Below are 23,130 nucleotides of genomic sequence, written 5' to 3' on the forward strand. Positions count from 1 at the left end.
ATATATATATATTATGTGTTCTTTAAAACACCCTTAAATAAAATCATATAAAATGTAATATCATTAAAATATTTAATATATTCCAAAAAATTTAAGTGTACATTCATAAACTGAATTTACATTTAGATTTACACCATTTAATTCCTCCCGAAATCCCAGATGCCGACATGAATTGAACCCCACTGTCGCCTTGGCAACAAAAAAAACAATGGAGTCCTGGTTTAAGCGTATAGTAGAGATGTGCAAAATACAAAGTTTAAAAGGCCAAAGACAAATGAAAAAATGCTGTATTTCGTGTTTTTTCTGAACCACAAGTACTTTGCACTGGTTAGGGGGTGCTTGGCTGAAAAATATTTTACAAGGGGTACTGTGTTGCAAAAAGGTTGGGAACCGCTGGTCTAAACATATATATATGATCTAAAACTAGATTTTTGACCAAAATAACCTAAAAATTGTAAAACAAATACTCCTGATTTTATTGTGAACAATTTTTTCTGCCACCCTTACTAAATAATTTATTTTTGTTTTGAATTGTGATTTTTTTTTTTTTCCAGTTCCTTAACATTCTAGAGAAAGCCTTGTAGAACACGGTAATATTAATGGAACAACAAGTGAATAGCTAAACACCTTGCATCTCTGAGTTTCCAGGAAGCCAGAGAAATTGACAGAATTCAGCCCAATAGCAAAGCATCACAGTCAGCGATTGGGTTACATCACTGTACAAATGAATTCTACCAATCTACCTTTCAGCTCAAATAAGAAGTGATGAATACAGAGGGAAGAGAAAATGTAGCTCAGCTACATCAAGAAAATCTCCGGAGATACATAACCAAAGATCATTACAAATACATTATAGCATGTAGAACAAACGAGAGGCCAGTGATGTAGATGAGTAAGTCTCCGGGACACACAGGTGATGTACTCAGGGGGTCTCTTAAAAATTCAATAAATCTCTTATTTAAAAAATTTGTTATTTTTTATCTTTTTTTTTATTTTTATTATTATTCAACTATTACAGAGTAATACTGTCTGGGACGCTGAACGCGTATCTAGCAACATTACTGAGAAGTAGATTTGAAAAAACCAAAATCAAACTCACAAACTTCACGGCCAGGAAACAGTTAATGCTTCTTGGAAAGCCAGTTTAACGTTTAGAAGAACACAATAGCAATGCTACTCATCACAAATGCAACTCAGTTCTTAATTTAATCGGATCAAAACAAAAGTCAGTGTGAAAGAACTACAACACTCCTGCAAAAAGAGGAAAAATAATCTTTTCATTTAAAACAGCAACATACGAGCAAATAACAGGAGGAAAATTTCATGTACCATGAACTGCATTGTTGGAAATTAATTCTTACGTGAAATAAAGAGTCTTTTAGACACTTCTGCATAATTTCAGTCTTTCAGCTTAGAAAACAATTAAATCACAATAAGCTTGTTGAAATCATTGGAGGACACTTACCTTTCTAAAGATGTGATGATCAGGAAATACTGCACAATAACAAGCTGCAAAAACAGAAAACAAAACTGTCACACCCCTGTATTAAATAATGATCGCGTAAAGAAACTGATGAATTAAATGAAGCAACATTAAACACTACTGAAGGCTCCAGCTGAGTAAAAAGGAAATAAAACTATCAATAGCATTTAATTAAAAGTATAAACCATCAATCTCCTAAAGTTTACTTTGAAATAAAGTAGAATATGGTGACATCTGCACAAGTCAACACTATTAAGCATGATAAAAACTGACCAAACAAGACATGAAGGTACCACACCTCCTAAACAGTAATAGAGAAGAAAATGTCAATTACAAACATAAAACATGAGGTCTAGTTGTAGTTTTCACTAGAAGAACAACAAGCACCACAGGGATCATTTATCAAAATGTCCTGTTCAACCAAAACAATAAATCCAGGATTTGATTTTCAACCCAACTCTGAGTTTGGGGAACTGGACAAATATGACCTTTTACTTCAATGTTCCTTACATTTAAACTTTATTATAGCTGCTGTTCTTGCTAGATTTCTTATTCGTTAGCTCTTAAAAATACTTTATAAAAATTTAGATAAACAGCCTCTAATGCACCACATGTAATTATAAATTTAACTATTTACATCAACACTAAAAAGAATTAACTTGCAAATGATGCAACCTGTTTTTGGTTAACAAAAATAAATAACAAAAAAAAAACAAAACAGTAAAATAAATTATGGACAGCTACAAGTTTGTAAATACACAAACAATGCTGTCGATCTTATTTTTTTGTAGCCATTAAATCATTGATCAATTTTATCCCTTTACTTGTATAAAACAGCCAGTGTGACCTTGATAGAGCATGCTGACATTATTAGTGCACAGTATTGTGGAAATGTTTGGCGTTTTTTGGTGTCTGCATCGTTTCAGCAGCAACTGTCCGACTTATTCCTAATTTCTGAGTATTTCATCTTATCATTTTGTATCTTGCATACTGGGCTGCAGCTTCATGATCGGCACAAAATAAGTAAATTTCCAATCCATTTCTGTCTTGGTGCTGTGAATAGTTGGCTCATCCCAGAGAGCAGTGATGTAGTTTTGTCTGACTGGGGTTTGGACATAAAGGACAATCTGGGCAACATTTAGGACTGTATCCTCTTTCCAGACATGTCACAGTAAATCTGCCATCAGATCCTGTAATATTTTTGTACATTTAACCTTCTTATAATAAATTTGTATACTTTTTGACAGATTTCACTGCTTTACTCCTTTTGCATAATTATAAAGGTTTTAACTAATTAATCCTGCATATTCAGTCGTGTCTTTTCCTTTCAGAAACACCCAGAATACGTTATTTATCACAAATAAAAGAAAAGACTGAAAGACGGACTGAAACCAGTGGCAATGCAAAGAATCCCGAACATATATCAATAATCAGATTGTATTAAGATATTAATAATTAATGTTTCTTCACTCTTCAACAATCTTGTTAGCTTATCATGGTAGGGACTTTATTCTGGGGGTGTTTTAGACATGTTTACTTGTGGAAAAGCCTTAAAGTATTTACATAATGGGTGTTTCTTAATTCAGGTTCTGCACACTTCCCAGTGCGGATGCATCATCTGCATGCGCTCCAGTCTGAATTCATTGCGCTCCTGATAGAAAAGAATGAGCAGCAGAGCGGCGTTGTCCAGACTAGCCAGACCATTTATTTAGTTAGACAAGCTGGGAGGACAGCACCATTGTGTCCAATAACCACAAATGAATTTCATTCCAGTCATCCTCAGATGTCTTCGACCCCTTTCATTAAAGAAAAGGCTGAATTTATTACAGTCACTCAGATGACTGGAGACTGGAATAAGGAACAATAATTAAAAATGTGCTAAATTATAACTCAGTGATATAAGACACTGTTTCATCATTTAACTGAGTTAAAAAAATTTAAAAAATTAAAAAAATAAAAAATACACAAATGGGTCCTGGACCAATAAGAGCATTTTTCTGATGAACAGTTGGAGAAAATACCTGTCAACAGGTGCAGAAGTCTGACTGGGAGGAACAGAAAACACCTGACTGGAGTCAAAACATCAAAGGATTTAAAATAATAATAATAATAATAATAATAATAATAATAATAATAATAATTAGTTTATGATGGATGTAACATGTGTTATTTTATCATATTTCTTTGCTTTTAAAAAAGTTTTTCTCTATTGAACAAGAATTAGAAAATAATGTCATGATTTTCATAAAAAATTCTATGTATTACTACATCTGTCAGTTTCATATTATTTTCCAGGCAGCTGTTTTCTCCTTCTTTATTGGGAGGGTATGAATACACATGCGGACGACTGTATATGTGTCTAACAATTAATGGAATTATTTTCCACTGAAGTTAACGTCAGCTTGACAGAATGAGCTGACAGCCAGAGGAGAGCTCGTCTAAACCGCCTCCTCCTCATGTTGCTCATTTACACACAAAGGAAAATGAAAATAAATCAAAGTTAAATTACTGGCACCATTTTCTGTCATTTAAAAAAATATTTTTTTGTGTCTTTTTGTGGAATCCGTGATTCGATAAACTTGGCATATGTAGTTGCTAGGCAACAGAGGACTGGAGCACTATGGATAATTCTCGTACACTAGATAGGCCGTCTCATTTTACTGGCATTTCGGTGTGTGCAGACGACGTAGAACACTTCGTAGCCTACGCAGTAAGCGCATTTGGAGGTGTGCAGACCCTGAACTGAGAAAAACTCAGCAGCTGGGTGCCCTCAAAATGGCGGAGAACGTCGCGTTTTCTCTTATCCGACAGGTGTGTCGTAAACGAACTCCATGTGATTAATAAATGCCAAATATCCATACTATATTTCCAACATAAACCACAAACATTCCAGATGTAATAGGCGACAGAAGGGACATCTTATAGTTAATTATTTGTTCGGAAAATAAATAAAATTCTACACTGACACGTTTTAGCTAAGCTAGTTGTTAGCCATGAAGTGACAAACATCGCGGTTTGTTGCACAGTTTACGCAGTGACAGTGTATTTTTTCAAAAAACATTTTCCCTAGACCATTGCACAGTTGTTTCCACTTGTACGTTACATTAAATTAGGAAAAAAATTACCTTCATCCTCAAAAGTAGCTTAATTTTGTAGCTTGAGGGCTGAATTCTGGGTCAGGTGTTGGTTAGCTGCCGAACTGAGCAGGGATGCGGGGTGCACCACTCACACTTCCAGGGGCCTCCAGAGGGCGCTCGCGCTGAGTCCGTGCCCGCGGCAGCCAGCTGGAAAACCTCGAGCAAAAAATTAAATTAAATTAAATTAAATTAAATTAAATTAAATTAAATTAAATGCGATGGACTGACAAGCTGTCCAGGGTGTACCCCACCTTTCGCCCAAAGACTGCTGGGATAGGCTCCAGCTTCCCCACGACCCTAAATTAAGACTAAGCGGTTAGGATAATGAATAAATGACTAAATTAAATTAAATTAAATTAAATATAAAATTCAATTAAATTCTACCAGTCTACTTTTCAATTGAGCTTTATGCTTACTCATGTAAAGATGTTTTTATTATTCATCTTTAATGTGAGAAGGTGTGTGTTAGAGAGAGGAATGTATGAGTCCCTGATAAAGTCCTGCCCACCATGACTCCTGTGGACTTGGAGGCATCTTGGATCGGCCATCACACTGTGGGAACCAGACCAAAGATTCCAGATCTTTGTTGGAAGAAAGGAGCAAAGAGCAAAAGGAGCTCACAGACTCTTTGCATTAATAGGTTTAAATACCCATTTCTGCTCCCTTACATGTGTAAGTGTGGACATCTGTTTCATATGTTTGTCTCATGTCCATGTCCTCATACTTCCATGCATCCTTTACGTTCTGTGATGAACTGGCGACCTGTCCAGGGTGTACCTGCCTATCGCCTAATGATTGCTGGAATAGGCTCCGGCTTCCCTGCGACACTTAATTGGATTAACTTGTCAAAAAGTATGGATGGATAGATGTTTTACGCTGCCATAGTTGTTAGTCAGTTCATCCACTAGTGGGCAGTATTGTGTTCAGAGTTAACTTTCATGTTTTGGTAGTGGTAATGCACTGCTATAAAGTTGTTTACTACCATCTGAAAACACTAGAAGAAGAATAAAATGACAACGTTTTTAGGTGGTCTCGACTCTCCTGGATCTTCTTTAGGTGCTTTTTTATCTGCAGGTGCACAACACTGTCCCCATGATTTCTGGTGGTATTGCTCCATTTCCTTGGAAAATGACCTAATTATATAAAAACTAAAACAGGCAATGAACGAATCTGTCTATTGCAGTTGAGCATGAATATGCCTTAAAAGCCCAGATGAGCAGTGGCATGGGGTTGGACCAGCACACTGTCAGGCTAATTTCCACCTCTGTCATGGCACCATTAACACATAAGAGTTGATTGAGATGCAACATGCTTTCAAAACCACATCTTTTCCACGGACGATTATGCAGTTTTCAACATGCTCCCCTCTATACAAAGTTCTTTCTTACTCTACCAACCTAATTTGATTTAGTGTCTTCAAAAAGTAATCAGTTAGGCTCAAAGTTGTCTCCTGCCTCCACAATCATCTACTTTGCAGTAGTACTTCTGCTCATAGTGTTCGATTAAACATCCCTGCCATTTCAACACATTGTAAATGACATGTAATTGCTCACAAGCAAAGAGAGTCATCCAGTGCAGCTATGACTGCAGTAAGGTTTGTAGTTCATGTGGTAAAACTCTTATCTCGGATCCTCTTGCCTCGAGCTCCTGTGTGTTTTCAGGTTGGCTCAGACACACAATGCTGAGGTACTTATGTATTCTGCACTGCTCTCTGCAGAATTGATGGGAGGTCTGGCTGATTGCGGTGCAGATGATAAATGATTCTGCACATGCAGATAAAATATGAACAGCAATTTGCTGTCCGATGTCCAAAATATCCACAAACACAGAACAGTTGTACTGGTGCTGTTACTGAGCTGCAGACTGCCGGTAAAATTAAACCCATTTAAACATCATAATTTTATTTGGAGCTCTCTGGGACTCCTTACACCACACTGGAAAATACAATAATTGATTCCTCATACAACATTAGAGGCTGAGTGTACACTGCTTCAATAAATAACATAAATCAAGGTTCACGGGGGCCCTCACTTATGAGTAGTAATGTTGCATAAGTAGTGAGCTGGGAATTTAAATTCCCGGTGCTGGTGAAGTACTCTCACCAGCCACTTTATCAGTTTCACCTTCTAGTACAGGGATGCAACAAGGTGTTGGAAACATTCCTCAGAGATTTACCTCCATATTGACATGAAACATCACAAAGTTGCTGCACATCCATGATGAGAATCTCCTGTTTCATGAGAATCTTTTGGTGCATCATCCTGCTGGAAGTTTCTATCAGAAGATGCTACACTGTGCTCATAAATGCATGAACATGGTCAGCACCAATACTCAGGTAGGCTGGGGTGGACTAAACCAGGACATGTTTGGAAAGAAAAGGCAAATTTATTTTAAGGTTCATTTCATAAAACTCAAAGTGTTTTACATAAAACATTTAAAGCATCACAGCGTAGTGCAGGAAGGTTTCAAAACAAACTTTAAAAAGAAGATGAATAAATGAAATAAAAAGAGAAAAAAACTAAAAACAGATAAAATGTGTGAAACGTTTTGATAAAAAAAAAAAAAAAAAAGTTGCCTTATGTTTATTTGGCATCAGATCAATACCAACATTTGGAGTTTCACCCTCCAGGATGAGCTCAGTTAGCGGCAAGTTACCTCAGTTAGCTCAGGGATTAACTCATTTAGCTCTTGGTTTGCTCAGTTAGCTCCAGGATGAGCTCAGTTAGTGCTAAGTTAGTTCAGTTAGCTCTGGGTTAGCTAAGTTAGCTCAAGGTTACCTCAATCAGCTCTGGGGTTAGGTCAGTTAGCTCTGGGGTTAGTTCAGTTAGCTCCACGATGAGCTCAGTAATCGACAAGTTACCTCAGTTAGTGCTAAGTTAGTTTAGTTAGCTCTAGGTTACCTCAATTAGCTCTAGGTTACCTCATGTAGCTCCAGGATGAGCTCAGTTAGCGCCAAGTTAGCTCAGTTTGCACTGGGTTAGCTCAGTTAGCTCTAGGTTACCGCAATTAGCTCTAGGTTACCTCAGTTAGTTCTAGGTAACCTCAGTTAGCTCTGGGGTTAGCTCATTTAGCTCCAGGTTAGCTCAGTTAGCTCCAGGATGAGCTCAGTCATCGCAAAGTTAGCTCTGTTAGTGCTAAGTTAGTTCAGTTAGCTCAGGGTTAGCTCAGTTAGCTCCGAATTAGCACAATTAGCACTAAGCTACAGGCAGCTCAGAGGCATGCTCAAGGCCCCCCCTCTCACCTCCACCACTTTGCCCATGTTTTGTAATTTCCAGCTGTCACAGCCTGCGTGACACTGCTAAGATGGTGACGGTAGGAGCTGCCCAGTGAACTTCCATTCAGCTCTTCAGAAACCTACAGTCTTTTGATTTGCACTCAGTCTCAGTGTTTTATGTAAAACCATGAAAAAGAAACAAACTGAAGTTGTCCTCTTGCTGATGAATTATGCATATGTTTCCTGAATGATGTACCTTTACTTTTTTTCACTAAAGAAAAGAACAAATTTGTATTTTTCATCATGTCAAGTTTATTATGTTACCTTACTGGTCAAACTGGAACAAACTGCTTTGCATGTGACCTGAACTAAAGTGAATTTGACACGGATAATATGTATTTACAGCAGATATCCACGTTGCTATGCAACGTTGTATTTGTATTTGTATATGTATGTATTTGAAAAGCCTCTCTAGATTGGAACGTCTGCATAACTTCATTTCAGCCCAATGAAGCCTCTATATTCTCTTATTTCCCTGTCTGATGAGCACTTTTCACTGCAGCTCATCGCATTGAAACTTCACTTCTAATTGGACAAAGAGAGATTAAAGCCACAAGCGTTTAATAAGTGTGAGAACTGACTAAACTCATTTCTGGAAACCTAAAGTAAATCTCCACGGGCAAATATCTGAATTCTTTCACAGTGCTCGCTGACCAGACGGGTCTCCGTTCATTTCAGGAGGTAATTAATGACTGATGCTGCGATCTGTGCGCTCTGTAATGTGACACATTCATTCTACTTCACCCCTCTTTAAAATGTATTAATTCACGGAGGGTGTGGATACAAAGACAAGCCGTGTGAGATCATTCATTTCTCAGTTTTACAGCATCAATACTGGACGAGCTCATATCTGGGAGTTTGCAAGTTTATGAATATGATTTCACTCTTGATTCCCTCAGCATATTGAAAATAGAGAATAGCCATTTCGAGGTGCTGATGTGAGTCTGCAGCCTGGGAAAAGTCGAGCACGAGCCTCAGAATTCATCTTGGCAGGATTCTTTTTTTTTTTTTAATATAATAGTATAATTAATGCTAACTGCTGCTCTGAAATGGGTTGATTTACTGTCTTCATTTTCATTAGCTCAGCTAAAACATAGATTAAAATTATTCTGGCTGGTGATGATGAACCTTCATCAGCAGATAATTAATCAGCAGCAACTTGTGGAGATGGTTTTATTATGTTTGAATTCATGTTTTAAGGTTTGTAAGTCTTGGCAGAGACGCTAAAGAACGTTTTGCCATTTTTATGGCATATGACTGGTGTTTAAAATGTTTGCTGTGGGACAGCTTGTGACCTCTGCGTCTTTTGTGGGTTATTCCAAGATGGATCTGCCACATCAAGAGCAGAATCTAAACACACGCTGGTTCAGTGGAGGCGTATCACACATGCAATCATGTCAGCGCAGACATTTTTACATTTTTGCAGGACAGACTCAGAGACAGAAGCACAGAGTTCATTAAAGGGAAGGGGAACATAACAGTGAATCTGGTCCCCCAACAGGAGGAGAGAATGGGGGGGTGCTCCGGATTCCTCACACCGTAAAAACAACATGCATGTTGGGTTAATTGATCGCTCCAACTTCTCCCATGTGAGAGAATTGTTTGTTTTTACATGTGTTGGACGTCCAGGATGTACCTGCTTCTCACCTGATGACTGCTATGGTAAATGCACACATATACAGGGTGTCCCTAATCAAAGACAAATCTCGACATATATTAAACAAATAACTTAATTTAAGAAACATTTTATTGGTGTATTCCAGGTTCCCTTTTAAAGAAAAAGCTTTTAATAGAACCCTAAAACATGGCAGCTCCTCAGGAAAATGTCTGTTTTGTGGTTCATTGAACCAAAACTGGATACACATAGTCAACAAAACTATCCAGGAATAATTCTGGACAACATTCACCACGTTCCTCAGTGATGCCTGGCACAAGGCATTTATGAAGACTGGGAGAGTGTTGGATAAAGGGAGGAGTGGACGACAAGAACATCAGAAGAACACAGATAGAAACGTGTTTAAACAGGGACCAAAAACTACTTTTTAATTTTCTACTTAGCTATCATTTCTGTAAAAAATATAAAGACTTCATGTATATATATATATATATATATATATATATATATATATATATATATATATATATATATATATATATATATATATATATATATATATATATATATATATATTGTATACATGCACACATAGTTTGGCAGGTTAAATTCCTGTAATATCCCTTCCTTACACTGTGTCACCGTAGGAGCGCATCAGTCAAATGATCAGCTGCCTTTTAACATGTGAATCAGAGAAATGCACTTCGGCTTGACAGCAGTTATTTGGCATAAAAAGTACATGGAGGCCAACAGTAAATAGTTCCTATACTTTAGCATGTTTAGCAGGTGTTGTTGCTGTTTGAGCATGGTGGTATAATAAACGGGTTAAACAATTCAGATCTGTACATTAGACGGTCATACTGCACTCTGTTGCACGTCATGGTGTTGTAGACTCGTCGTGCATTATAACCGTCCAATGCACGGCTTCTCATTATTTAATCTGTACATATATATATATATATATATATATATATATATACATATATATATATATATATATATATATATATATATATATATATATATATATGTATATATATGTATATATATATATATATATATGTATGTATATATATATATATATATATATATATATATATATATATATATATATGTATGTGTGTGTGTGTAAAGTACATAAATAAATGTATATATGTATATTTATATATATATGTATAGATACACATATAAAACTAATAATTAATTTTGAAATATGATGCTACACTGAAGGAAACTTGTGCAGTGACATAAAAAACAGATTCAAGTTCTGATTCCAATATTTTCCGATGAACTTTATGGATCAGCTCTGCTGTATCTGTGGCATCACTGTGTAGCACACCGCAATGGGGCGGAGTCAAATTGTTGATGATATCACACTAATGTGACAGAGTTAATGGTGACATCATACGAACCCTTTAGTGTCCCTTCCTGAATGGCTTTGATGTGGATATCTACATAGGCTTTCAAACACATTCAGTTTTTAGTTAGGGAAAAATCCAGAGCGACAAGGACACTGCGGAGCAAGCAGATTTATTTTAGATTTTATTGGATTGACTGAGATTACATACTGTTAGAACAATGTTTTTTCCACAAGATAAACCAAAAGAAATACTCGTTTACCTGATAAGTGCAAAGCTGTTTAATGCAGTGACACAGAAAACACAAGTATCTTTTTCTGAAAACGAAGCTCAAACGTTGACGATGCGTCTTCATCACAGGATTTGGGAGAGTCTGCAGGACAGGAATTTCGACTTCAACTTTGATATCATAGAAGATGTGGAGAGAAGTTTACTTGGGATTCTGAAGAAATCATTCAACGGTAGACTGGATAAATTATTTCTGGCATTGCTATCGCAGGAACCACTGGATGAGAGGTTCCTCAGAGGCTTAGAAATTTTTCTAAACATGTCATGGCTTGAAAGATACAGGGACAGATTTTGTAACATCTGTAAAGAAAACTGGCACTGGGGAGTCTTGGCTGCAATTGGAACATACTGTTTGTTGGGCAAAAATTAGGTTAATGGATGATCTTCTGTTGAAAATCAGAGATTATGTCACAAGAATGGAGTTTGCTAAAGGAAGAAAAGAAAATTTAATGATGTTTGCTTCTGGTGAGGCAAACATCATTAAATTAATTTTCTAAATACTGGACTAGAAAGGGGAAAAGGGCATGAAGGAGTCAGGAATTTAATCGTAAATAACGCAAAAAACTGCAACAGTGAGATGAAGAAACCAAAAGAATCAACCCAAAAACAAACTGGACTAAGGGAAATCTATAAAAAGGATAGGAAAGATAAAGCAATGACCAATAAATGGGTATTTATACAACAAGGAGGTGAAATACCTAAAGGACCAGGTGGAACAATCAGGAAATTTATAGCAGTAATATAGCAAAATATAGCAAAATATAGCGTGTCCTCAATGCCAAATAAAGAGAACAGAACATACAAGGAAATGTATTTGCACCAAACACTGACACAGTAAGTGTACCGGACTGCAGTCGCCTGGCGACAGACATAACGTTGTCTGTCGTCTGCATAGCTGTGCTCCTTTATGTTAAAGTTGTGTAATATCTGACCCAAAGGGAGCATTACATGTCACATTATAATACCATTAATTGGATGCGATCCATTTCAAATTACCATCAGCCAGCTGTGTTGGGAATTTTATAGGCTCCGTCTTTGTCTATTTTGATGCAGATTTAAGGAATATACAAGTTTTTTACCTTATTTTTTACAGTTTGCAATGACATCCAGTAAAGCACATCAGAGTTACTTAACACACAAGTTATCAATGTTAAAAGAGCTTTACTTTGTTCAATTAGTGCACCCTAAATATACGTTTTCCGGGCATTTAATTCCTTCCAGACTGACAATCCATCCACAAAACATAATGTTTATGAAAAGATTCTTGTGATAAATCCACAATGATCCATAATAACACCATTATTTATGACATTTTTATCCTAAATAAGGTCATTATCACAATTGCTGGGAACAGTTAGAAATGATGATGAAACCACTTCCTGTTCGGTAGTTCACCTGAAAATCCGGCTCAAACCTGCCTGGGATTGTCATCTGTGATCTAACCAGACAGGAGAAACAGAAACACAGCAAATTAGATGTTCTAGGTTATTCTGTTGTTATTCTGTTGACATACTGAGCATCCAGAATCAGACAAATCACTCTTTAATCAATCAACTTAGTGAGTTATTAACTAATTATTAGTATCTTGAATAAGGTTTAATAATCTTTATTTCCCCTCTAAGAAAAGAATCTGTAGTGGAAATCTTTTCGTATCTCTACAGTCTGAGGGGGGAGTAAAACATTGATCCAGTTGTCGATTGACATTGTCACCTTCAATGGTCTTCTGGCAGAAGGAATAAAATACTGCTGTATATTCCAACAAAACAATGATTAAATGATGCAGCTTTGTCATGCATCATTGTTATTTCACACCGGTTTTAACAGCTCTAAAGCAGGGATATCTCAGCTTGTTAAATGCTTTTCATTTAACTTCTAGTGCTTGTATCGTATCATGTATATGTGTGTTTCATGCTAAGACGTAGAGGGAGGAGTCAAGGATGTTCAAACAGGGATATATAATTAGAAGCTGGTTTGGATAATTAGACTTGAGTGCATCTTCTTTGTGAAATGATGACCTGCACAAAGGAGGAGGCTGAATTGATGCCAAGATGGTGGCAGAAATCTCTGATGAGGAGGTGGACATGGGGAGGCGACAGGCTGCATGCAAATTAACCTGGATGGTTAAAAACAAAAGAGAATAAAGAACAGGTATTGCACCTACTGACCTAAAAAGCAGCATGAAACACTATTTGACCACAACAATGATGGCAGAATTAAGATGAAGGTGAGTTTGACGGTGTGGAAAAACTGGAGGGAAGAAGCATAGCTGGATGAGAACTCCAAACACCAGTTAATAATGGCAGATGTGACAAAACGACCCTGATTTACTGGGTTTAATTACAGAAAATTTTAATTTGCACCATTTAACCAATGACAGCACATCAAATATCTCACAAAAACGCTGCATAAATATTGTTTTTATGATATCTGCAAGCTAGAGCTATATTGAAGGCTTTTGTCAGATTTTGTAGGAGAAGCTAACATGCTAACAGCTAACAAGACAAAATGTGGATAAAGTTGTCTTCATCTTCAGTCATCACAAGTAAACATTTCATCCTTCATCACAGTAAACAAACATCCAGACGGTTTGATTTATAAACCAGCATGATGTATGGAAACACATGATGAAAAGGATGTTTCTGCAGCTGTTAAGCACAAAGATCATAATTTGGTGTGTTGCAGTTACAACTGTCACAACTGTAACAAATGTGTTGTGCAGCATTTCAGTGCTCAATGCTAAAAGATCAGTTTGGATGTTTTTGCACCAGTTCACACAGTCCAACAATGAAAATGTGTCAAAGATGCTACAAAGACCAAAATCTCACAAAACTATAAACTTCTTTTTTTTTCTTTGGAGGAAAAAAATGGTAATCAACCAAATAAGAAACTGAATCTGCTACCAATGTTATTTAGCACCAAACCAGATGGTCTGATAATCTGTTGTGAACCACTTATGCTTTCTCCAACTTAATAATGGATGGATCTAATTAATATAATGTTCAAATAGTGGAAACTCTGGGCCTTTTAGCCTCTTTTATTAAGTCATCTATTATATACATTTGTTTAAAATTGTTCTCCAGTTTTACCATAGATGGTAAAACTCGAGTTCAGTTTTTGGTTCCTTCTAGTTTCTGTCAGTTATAAAATTTTGCCAGGCTGAGGGGTTCAGTTTCATGTACAGAATTAGAAGCCATGATCTATTACTCTCATCAAGGTTGGACTACTGTAACTCTTTACTCACCCTTTTGAACAAGGCTTTCTTGGCCCATTTGCAGAGGTTGCAAAACTCTGCTTCTAGGCTGTTGACTCGATCGTCAAAATTTACACGTGACTTTTTTACTTGGCACTTTAAGATTATAGTACTTACAGTACTTCTAGGACCCTAAATGGGCAGACGTTGGTTTATATTGCGGAACTTTTACAGAGGTATGTTCCCAGTAGGTCCCTTAGATCTTATGATCTAAGTTGTGCCTCGTTTGAGGTTGAAAACCAACCGTAATGGAAATATCTAGGTATCTAGATAGGTTCATTCTATGGTTAATTGATCTCTCATCAAATTTACGTCACTTTGGATAAAAGCGTCTTCCAAAGGCCTATAGAATAAACAGAATAGAATAGAATAAACAGAATAGAATAGAATAGAATAGAATAGAATAGAATAGAATAGAATAGAATAGAATAGAATAGAATGCTGACTCAGTGGGGCTTTTTAAGGAGAAGCTGAAATAATTTATTTGCGGCTGCTTTTCCGTAAATGGTCTTTTATCTTGTTTTTTTTTAAGGCCTGTGAAGCAGTTTGTGATTCAATATCTTGGAATGTGCTTAAGAAATGAAGTATAACTTACTTTACTTTTGGAAAATAAGGGTGAAATGAAAAGGGATGTTTGTTATATGGCAAAGCATCACAGAGTGAGACTGGCTTATCTGTGTGTCTGCATGATGTTTACACCACATTTGAAAAGCACAATAAATTCTAACTTTCATGTCAGCCCTTTCTGCTTAATTCACAGATGTGTTAGTGATGAGTTTAATCAAACCTCCTGGATGGGTATGAGCTGGCAGAGAGCCACTCTAATTCGCTTACGCACACACTGACCCACGGAGGCCTTTATCATTAGCTCAGGCATTATGTGTGGACCTGAGCTGACCAGCTGAGCAGGTGGCTGAAGAGATGGAGGCCTGCTGTTTGTTTGATGAATCCTTGAACTCCCCCTCCGCTGTAGGGATGACAGATCTGCGGATGAAGCCGCTACACCTCAGGGAAGGTGGGCAACATAACTGAAACAGCACATAAAAAAGATTGGCAAACTTTTATCAGAGATGTTGGATGTGTCGCGGCCAAATTTCACCACAACAACATATGTTCAGGCGAGACTTGGACAGTAGAAAACATAGATGCCAGACTTCCAGCGTGAACATCATCACATTAAAGTGCAGGTAGGCGCTCGGTGCATCATGGGATGTCCTCCAGATGCCTGAGCACAAACTAGGGATGCAATATTTCTGTATACTCAATGTCAGCCATCTTTAAAAAAAAAAAAAAAAAAGGACGCCATCTTTTTATCAAAAGAGCAATCCCCAATGAGTATGCATGCTGAAATTTGCAGTTATCTGCTCTACTATGATCCCTCTGGCTCAGAGGAGTAGCTAAAGGGATGGCTAAGAGTCACCGAGCCCGAACGATGATAAGTTTTTATCAAAAAAGGGAATTTGAAGCCTAATCTTAGGTTTTTAAGTGGGTGTCTGCTTCCTAAAACCAAACTGGGAGCTGGTTCCACAGGGAGAGGTCTGATAACTGAGAACTCATTGAATTTCTAACACATGGGAGAAAAATTGTGTATGGACTACTGACTAGGTACATGGCATCAGAAAGTGCCATTAGTAATGATGGATGAACTGGATTAATTTAATTTGGATGAACAGAGTTGATCTCATTAACTATGTGAAGCTTGTGGAGGAGGGAAGACACAGGTGGAATTAATAAACTATATGAACCCAGGTGAACAAATAAACAGAGACAAGATTAAACAAGGAAAACTACAAGATAAAAAGAGGAAACCAGAACTGAGGCAAGGCACAAAAACCCATACTGTAACAGTATCCCTGAGACAACGGGGGCAGGATTGGCTCTAGGGGACGGCCCAGAGGCTGCAACCGTGAGGGCCGGCTCGGTAGGGCACCCAAGACGGGACAATGAAGCAGGACATGAGAAGGACAAACATGAGAAGAAATCTCAGGAAATGGAACAGCAGGGGACGTAGGAGGAGCAATGTTGTCAGACACTGAACCACTGGATGCTGAGGAGGAGTGACTTCCTTGGACACTGAGGTAGCAGGGGATGGACGAGCAGCAACCTCTTAGGACATTGGAACCACTAGAGGCAGAGGAGGAGTGACCTCCTGGGACACAGGGGCAGAAAGGGATGGAAGAAAAGCAACCTTGTTGCTTTTGTAGGAGCTGTAGGAGACAGAGGAAGAGCGACCTTCTCGGGCATTGGAACCACCGGAGGTAGAGGAGGAGAAACCACCTCAAGAAATAGAGCAGCAGGGGACGGAGGAGGAGCAAACTCCTCGGACACTGGAACCACTTCAGAGGGAGGAGGGGCGACGACCTCGGACACTGCAGCAGCAGGGGACAGAGGAAGAGCGATCTCCTTGGACACTGGGGCAGCAGGGGGCGGACGAGGAATGACATCGGACTCTGGAACCACTGGAAGCACAGGGGGAGCGACCTCCTCGGACACTGGAACCACTGGAGGCGGAGTGACCTCGTCTGACACTGCAGCAGCAGGGGACAGAGGAAGAGCGACCTCCTTGGACACTAGGGCAGCAAGGGATGGAGGAAGAGCGATGGAGGAGGATTGACAGAGGAGGAGCAACAGAGGAGGAATGAAGGACGAGGACAATGGAACCACTGGAGGCAGGGAAGGAGTGATAACCTTGTATACTGGAAGTACTGGAGTCACCTCCTCTGACACTCCACTGAGCATTACTGCTGTCAGTGCCTCACGGCCCCCTTTCGCTGGTATTGGATGGGGATTCCAGGAAGGCACCAGGTCCGGTTGCTCGTAGGTTGGGAGGATTTTGGCTGTCTCTCGATGAAGGAACTCAAACAGGGTTAGAAATTCTGCTGGGTCCATGGCTGACCCAATCGCAGAGATGATGCCAAGAATCATTCATTCATTCATTCATTTTCTGAACCGCTTAATCCAATTCAGGGTTGCGGGGAAGCTGGAGTCTATCCCAGCTGGCTTTGGACGACAGGCAGTTGCCAAGAATCATCTTTAATAAATAAAACTGAACACGAAAAGCAACTAACCAACACAATGAACCAGCAACTCAAAAATGGCAACTGAGAGGTATAAACACACAGAAAACACAACAAGACACAGGTAAAATGGATGAACTATATGAACCCAGGTGAACTAATTAACTGGATGAGGCTAAACAGGAAAAAATAAAATAATAAACTTATCTGAATAAAGTGAGGCACAAAAAAATTCACTATTAATTTACAGAGTTATGTGATGTAATAACCATAAATTTGAAACAAACTCAATCTGTTGGTTTCCTAATATAGGCTATTATGAACTGGCTTTCATTATGTTTTTTTTTCCTGTCTGTAAAGCGTCTTGAGATGGCCCTGCCGTAATTTGACCCTGTATAAATAAGTTGAATAGAATTGAATTGAATTATAGATTTACATATCATTTATGAGGTTAGACAATTAAATTTTACAGCACAGTCATGCATTTAACTAATTCAGGAATGTGCATGTCATGTGGAATATTTTGGTCTAATGTTGACCAAAACATCATTCCACATGAGATGCGTTGTTGCAAGTTCAATGAATTTAGCAAGGTTTGAGGATATTCTGTTAAAAAGGGAAAAAATGGCTGAATACATATGGTTTCTGTTTCAAATAATGTCTCCGTTACATGGTTATACCGCTTGGGGTGTTTTTGCAAAATCCTTGAATTTAGAGTGAGGGTTTATATTGGGCCCCTAAGAACCGAGCAGATCCATCTGATGAGGATAACCCTAACCCTAACCCTACTTCCTCCATTCAACTGAGTCTTACAAGTCTCCAAGGTTGACATGGCTTTTATACCCAGTTGTGGCACCCTCACCTGACACCAGCTCATCTGCTGACTGGAGGATCTTCCCAAATGCATGTCTGGTTTAAATAAATTAAAATGGCTTTTGAGGAAAACTATTTTTGGACAGAATGTAGAAAATGTTATAAATGTTGAATGAACTATTTTTCACTGAAAAAGCTGAACTCTTAATGTTTGCATGAAGTCTGTTTAATGGTTTAACTTTTTCTGTCATCATTTTGTTTAACGGACTCTGTTGAGGACAGATAATGTTGTCAGGATCTGTTCAATGATAACTGGAGTCAAACAGGAAATTCAGTTCATCCTGGAAGTCTCAGGTTAAAAAGAAGCTCATTAACTAAAATGCCGCTACCATGCTCTCTTGTGTAAAACAAATCATTTCTCCTGGTCAGGAAGACGTGGAGAAATTAGGTTGCTTAATTCTGATGGGAGCTGAGGTTTTAACTTGAACTTTCATCTTATTTTCAATACTTATTCTGTTTTTTAAATTTTCTTTTATCTGTTTGGACTGCTGCAGCTGACACAGATGTATTCATTAATTGACTAAATGTCAATTTAGATGTGGGAGAGCTTCAAATGAATTTAAATAAAGTTGTCTTAAACACATCTTTATTGTTATAAGAACCTTTTTTAAGAGACAATTAATTACACTCATCAACTTTTCATCTGCTGTAGCAAATAAAATGTCTCAAATAAGGTCTGACTTGTTCAAAATTGACTGGAGATTAGGTGTCAATAATAGCTTCTCAAACATTCTAATATTTCATTAATAAAACTAAATGTATATTATGATATAACAACTTTGTATTTACATAAAAGCAAAAAACACTCCTGTCATTCCAAAGATTTCCCAAATTTCAGATCTGCTCATGCCAGGAGACTTGGGGACCAGTTTTCCAGGATTTTTTGTGATCAGGTGCCCTGACATCTGGGTCAGTAAGCGACCAATCTGTTTTGGCACCAAACAGACAACAGGCTACAGGTCCGGCCAGAACGCAGGGCCAGGACCCCTCTGAGGAGCAGATTGGAGGCCATGATGGAGCCTGCTTCCAGTCACACGTTATCCAAGCCCTGCAGATAAGTCCGGTCCCTCAGTAGCGTCACTGTGAGCTGCACCATCAGGAGAAGATGGTGGACCACATGTGAGGGTTTGGAACTGCCAGGACAGCAGGAGACAGATGATGCAACCAAAACAGAAGCAGACAAAACTGGCTTAATGATTATGTCATTTTTATTGTCTTTAGTGGAATTTGTTGTTAACATAAAACTCCTGATGGAAAAGTATTAAAATTCTCATATAAAATATAAGCAGGATGATCTTGTTTAATTGTTTCTAACAGCTGCCGCACCTTGCAGCATGCAGGGAGGACTGATACACCTGGAATGTGGGTCTCCAAACAATTTCAGAAAAATGAACATGTCCATAATCGGGCAATTGGATTCTTCCCGGGACCTCACAAAACACCTGCGCAGGCAACTAATCACGATCCAGGCTGGCTTCCTACGTGGAATAGGCTGCGGGGATTACCATCGAGATTAGAGTCTGATGAAATATTTCAGCAGGATTTGTTTTTTGGGAGAAAAATCAGCCTCGGAAATAACAGTAAGGTTGGTAGAATATTATTTCCTCTAAGTATTTGTAGAGGTGGCAAAGAAAGAATCAGGAAGGCAGAAAAAAAGAAGAAGAAAGCAATCTGGTGGAAGTCAGCATTGAGTTCAGTGTATATCTAACAGGAATGTATATGTGAAAGGTTTTATTTTTCATTGAAATAATCCAATTATTCTGATGTCTTAGAAGTACTGAGGAAGTTTCATCTTGCTTGAGTATTTCTAAAGCATTGGAAGGGGGGGAGGATAACATATTCCAGGTTAATCCTTTGGACGAGAATCAATATGAAAAACTTTGATACACAATTTAGATTTCTCTTATTTGGATATTTTTCATTTGAGGCTGAGTCAGCTGTTAAAGCTACAGTAGGTAATCTTGCTCAGTCATGGTGTTTTACTGTGGGTGAAGTGGTTCCTCGTCCTGATTGTCGTCTATACATGCTGTAATAAGAAATATAAGTAAGAAATATAGTTAGACCCCTCAGTTTACTGTAAATCTGTAAAAACTCTGACCAATCCAAACGTTCCAACCCAAATGTAAGTTGCTCATTTCCTGTATTTTGTAGCTTCTTCTCCCGGCTCCTCGGAAACTCGGAAGGCAAACATGGCTGAGAAAATGTACCGTAACAGGGATTTCCTGACCCGGCTCGGCTTAGTTGCCTCCTCCTGCTAAACAGCCGAGAAAGAGAAATTGGTTGGTGGAAAAATCTCTATCTTCTATCTAGTCTATCTGCCCTCTGACCTGCGGGCTTCGCCAACTGCCCACTCACAAAGAGGCTGTGGCCCCCTGGTGACATGAATTGTCATTACATGCATCTTTAACATCCATCTTAAAGATAAACAAAGTGGTATCGACACAATCAAGAAAAACAAAACAACATATTAAAATATAAAATGCTTTTAAAATGTAAATGTGTAGCTGCAATCAACCACAAGCGGAATAACAGTGAACACAAATCTCTTAAATGGATTTAAAAACAAAGAAAACAAACACAAACCATCAACAAAGCTAAATTAATCAAAAGCCTATAAATAAACGTCACATACTTCGTTCCACTTAACCAACTGTGGATTTTTAGGAACTCTGAGGATTCGTGGAGACGTCCACTTCCTATACGGATCACACACAGTGCACGACTTCACACACTGCAACAATCATCAGAGAAAACCAGTAAGACTGAACTTATTGGAGGTTCAACCATCAGCTGTTCAAAGAAACGCCGTGGCAACCGCAGACAGAATGAAAGAGCCGGTGGTGAGGACTGAATAGCACGAGTGGAAGCGCTCAGGCTTGACTTGCCTACTAGACTTAAGCCTGTTCCATCCTCCACGAGAAGCCAGAACTTTTTTCTTGTTCTCGAGGCTCCGAGAAGAAAAGGACGTCATTTTGTTCTCGCGGACGTGTTTGAGGACAGTTCTTGACACACCGGGCTGGCAGAACTTTTTTCTTGCGGGGCTGCGAGAAGTATCGTGTGATTGGTCGGACATCGGAGGTGGGCGTGGTTAACACAGAGAAAGCAGGAAGCGGAGTTGCTGCTTCCATGTGTTGCTGTTGCCGGCAAAACGGATTGTTTTGATAAAACAGCTGATCGAGGTGGTGAGAAAGTACGAACATTTTTACATGTGGCAACAAAACACTCGGACCCAGCCGCGTGCACGACCTGCCCTGCCGCGTGCACAACCCGCCCTGCCGCGGACGAAGCTGCTCGTTAAATATGAAACTAGAAACTCGGAGAGCGGAAACCTCCACAAAGCACAATGTTTAAGAATCCTTTTAAAACATTCCTGGATCCAAACGGTGATCCGGATCACCACCAGAATTTAAACAGTTCTTCATTTTTACATTTGCAACAACTCTTGAAATATTTATAAAATCCCTCCGTAACCTTTTAAGTTATCTTAAGCAAAAAGACGCCGGGGGAAACAACCTCCTCGGCGGAGGTAACAACCTGGTTCATTGCACATAAAGCAGACATCGCCCCCCCGCAGTGACCCCTCCCTGCTGCAGACCTGCTTCTCGTGTAGTATGTATGGACCTGCCGAACAAGACGTTTTTTCTTGTTCTTGCAGCCTCGAGAACAAGAACTCAGTTCTTGCTTCTCGTGGAGGATGGAACAGGCTTAACATTGGACCAAACATAAAGGACTGCCACCTAGTGGTGAACCCGACACAATGCAGTCATTTACAAACAGTTCATTTTGTTCTACGATTATTAACACATCATTTCAGAGGCAAGATGATGAGCAGGTGCAGATGGGAGGTGACAGAAGAGTTTTATAGAACGGGGATCAGACGTTTTTATAGAACGTTTGGATCAGAGCTGCGTGGACAGAAAAAAGGAGAATCTGACAGTGGAAGTGATTCTGATGAGAAGTGACAAAATGTGGCTGAATAATGAGGCCAGATCAGTGTTTCCATTTCCATTAAGCTTCATTTCATGGAAAAATCTGAATCAACTTTTGGCCTTTTAAAAGATCTGACATAAAGCTGACTGATAATTTCTGGCAACAAAATGACCTGTAAACAATCACAAATTACAAGAAAAAGCATATATTTTCATCCCTAGGGTAAATCTGCAAGCATGAAGAAATGATCTTTTCCCTCATATGGCTGCACTAAACTCACAGCTGGAAGAAAAATGGGACAAATTACATCTGGAATATTGTCAATATTTAATATTTACTCACTTTGTAGTTCATATTTTTCATATAAGACCCAAAGCTTCTCCTATCACATTAAAAACTATCTAAAATCCAGCTTCCTGAAGCCTGACCCTGCATTTTTATTAGCTATTACTCACTGCTTTGCATTAAGGACTGTGAGAAATGCATGTGTACATGAGACAAGTTTAAGAACATATGGCTTTATATCTACCGTCACCCTTTTATCATTCACTCTCTAATCTCCAGTCTCATTTGCCATCTGGATCAGGCATTCAGGCAGGAGACCCTGCTGTTCGCCAGCACCTCTCCACACCGCGTAGCTGCTGATGATGTTTGCCATCAGCTCAATAAGTCAAATAACTAAACCCATGTAAAAACAGTGGAAAGAGACAAAAGATGTAATTTAAAGTTATTTCCTGTAAAAAGGTTGATATATCAGGCTGCGTCTGGTCTTGTTTTAGACTAAAAATGTGTAATAAATCCCCTCCGGAGAGCCCCACCCTGACCATCTTAATGTTTCTATCATGGAGTCAGCTCTGTGACCTTGTGGCATTGATGAGTATTTATTCCTCATTACAGTGGCATGC

The sequence above is a fragment of the Telmatherina bonti genome, assembly GCF_933228915.1.
Source record: "Telmatherina bonti genome assembly, chromosome: 14".
Taxonomy (NCBI): Eukaryota; Metazoa; Chordata; class Actinopteri; order Atheriniformes; family Telmatherinidae; genus Telmatherina; species Telmatherina bonti.